Here is a 3191-nt window from a genome sequence, read left to right as displayed (position 1 = left end):
TTTAAAGTGGTTTATTCCCTCTTTCATCATGCGCCAAATAATAACAGCTTATTAACTTCGGATTAGCCCTCTGCCAGGTTTTTCTTTTCAGAGCTGCTCCTCTCTGTTCCTCTCTCTCTCTCTCTGCTCACTCATCTTCAAGAGCGCAGGAATTTCCACTCCGAATCCCAAACCTGACCAGTGTTAGATCGGCAGCAGGGGTGGAAGAGTTCAGCAATGCATCACATACGCCTGAAAGCTTCCCTTAAAGTCTGATAAACAATCGGCTACTGCATCTTATTCTTTATTAGAAACTGTCTTTGTTGCAGCGAATAACTGGGATAAGTGCCCCCTCGAGGAACACATTTTATTGCTCCGGCTCTCTTTCAGTGCCTGACGACTCTGCTGTGCTCTCATTAAAGCAACATTGGTGATTTCATCCTAGATGTTTCTTGCTGTCGCCTTTCTGAAGAGAAGGAGGCCAATCGGGATAGAAACGAAGGCATCAGCAGCTCCTATAAAGAATCCAGTTGGGATTTTAAACGGTGGAAAAAAGCAAAGAACAAAGAACGGTTTCGCTGAAAAGGTAAAAATTGCTCTCCCATGGGCGCTCGCTGCAGAAACCCCCCTGCTTAAAACCTTTGTTTTTTAAGAGTTTGAGAGCTTTAATTTGATTTACGCCCTTGGAATGCTGTTCGCACTCATTCACATGCTCCTTAAGATCTCTCTTTTGAGACTTCATGAAAAATACGAGCTCTTTTTTGGCATCGATGGCTCCATGAGGACCATATTTAATATCCATTAAACTGCATCTCAGACAAATAATATTCTTTTAAATATTCTAGTATAATAAGGGTTCTTTTAGGAACCGGTCGCTGTAGGGGTTCATTGAGGAACCAAAAATGGTCTCGTGGCATTTTCTCTAAAAGAGGCACCAGATGTTAAAGAGATCCTTCTTTCTCTCAGCATCAATCAATCGGGCATGACTTTTTGGAAAGAAAACGACCGGACGTGCATCGCCGACGGAAACGGTTTAAAACCGGAATCTCGCAGCGATCGCCGCGTTCGCGTTATTTCATGCAGCGCTTTCTTAAGCGCCATCTACGCCCGAAAGGCAGATAAAGCGACGCTTTTCATACAACAAGGACAATGCTGGCCGCTGATGGAGCTGCAGTTTTTCCCACGGGCGCGCAGATCTTATCGAGGATCACATGAAGAGCGCTCTTCCTCTCCCGTCGCTTTGTTTTGGATGTGGAGCACAACAGCTCAAAACAGAGCGCTGCCATATTTACATAACCCCAAACCAATCCCCCCGCGACTTTATTGAATAACAACGAGCCATTAGACGGATCATGTGTGTGTGTGTGTGTGTGTGTGTGTGTGTTTCTCCTGCAGCTGGCAGCAATGATATGATGTCAAATCGGTATATCGCCTTCTTCTCTCGTCTCTTACTACACACACACACACACTCCATCTTCTGACTGATTTGTTGCTCTGTGTTAACACTAAACAGACGAGTCTCCGAGGCTCCAGTCAATGGCCACAAGAATTCAGCATTATGGTGCAATATCATAAAACATGCTCCTCCTATCAACATCGTATAAAGTTATGCTGGTTTTATGAAGGATGGGCTGGTTGCCCAGTGCACAAAGAGATTCGTCTTTCATATTCAAGGAGCGAGTGTGTGTGTGTGTGTGGGGTCAGGGTCATAAGCAGTGTCTGTGTACAGTTAAAGTAGAGATTTATGTGCAGTCCACTCAATCAAATGTGCATTCCTTCACTGACTAGACACACACACACACACACACACACACACACACACACGCGCGCATGGCACTAGATGAATATAAATGCATCTTTACACACACGACGAACATCCGGCGATTACTTCTAGAAATGCGTCGAGAGTGTGTGAACGAGAGCTATGGCACACACTCCGGCTCCCCGCGGATATTTAGTTTGAATTTTAAATGGATGAAAAGTTGGCTCTGGAGATTTGAGTCGGTTTCACAGAGACCTCCAGAACAGCATGAGCGGACAATAAAATCTTCCGCGCTAAGAGAAAATCTCATTTTTCCTTGAACTTTCAGTTCGAAAATCAAGGTGCTGGTTCTCAAAGATCCACGGATCCTTGCACTGCACCACTGCCCCTTTCGCATCGCCGTGAAAAATCCTTAAAGAACCGTTATTTTCTCGCTCTCTAGCATGGAGGATATTTTAATACAACCTGAAAGAGCTGATGCATGTTAAATCTTCAAAGTATTTTAGCAGCTTAACCTAAAAAAAAACCTTTAAAAGCTCTCTTTATTTTAATGAAGAAACAAATTACAGAAATTTCTAAAATGCTTAAGTAAAAAGTAAGTTTTTTATTATTAAATTTAAAACAAATAACAAACATTGTTTTGAGAACTGTCATAAATTAATATTTCTTATTGCCATTAAAAAAATATTAATCAATTAAATATTATATATTAAAATTAAAATAAATACTAATATTAATTTTTTTATAAATTTTTTTTTCAGTATGACCAGATTTGAAACGCTTTCAAAGATTGTTTGTAAAAATGTTTTTAGATTTTTACATTTCATTTGATGCAAAAAGATTTCTACAAAATTAATATCTTTATTGACATCGATGTCTCCTTCATCGTTCTTGTATTATACAAAAATATAGCAGAAATATGTTCTCTTTTTTTTTAGATTATGAAAAAAAAATTCGACACTCATGTTCATTTTAAGATTGTTCACTGAAAAGGCTATTTATTTTATCAATAACGGTATCTGTGTATCCCCAAATGTTATATTAAAATATGTTCTTCACTAATAAAGAAACTTTCTTGGGGTAAACTCATTTTTCACAAAACACTTATCTTTGATCTTTTTCCAAGGCTTTTTCTGTTCTGATGCTCTGTATCTTCCTCCGGTTATTAGCTTTCTTTTTACCTTAAGCTTTTTTAATTATCTCTTCTCCTCTCTTCATATTCCTCATCTCTCCGACTCCAGTTTCTCATTTAATGTCGTCCAAATGACTCCGCTTCTTCCAAAATAAATATAACAAGAACGAAGATCCAGCTTCCTCGAGATCAAATATAGAACCTCGTAAGAGTGTTTGAGATGGAAAGACAGCAAGAAAGAAAGAAAAGAAAGTTATGCTGGGAGATGGTAAGGGGGCTTGGTGGTAGCGAGGCCATGTTAATTTGGGAAAATGTAAA

The sequence above is a fragment of the Puntigrus tetrazona genome, unplaced genomic scaffold (genome assembly GCF_018831695.1).
Source record: "Puntigrus tetrazona isolate hp1 unplaced genomic scaffold, ASM1883169v1 S000000765, whole genome shotgun sequence".
NCBI lineage: Eukaryota > Metazoa > Chordata > Actinopteri > Cypriniformes > Cyprinidae > Puntigrus > Puntigrus tetrazona.
The sequence above is the reverse complement of the archived record's forward strand: the minus strand, read 5'-3'. Positions refer to the sequence as shown.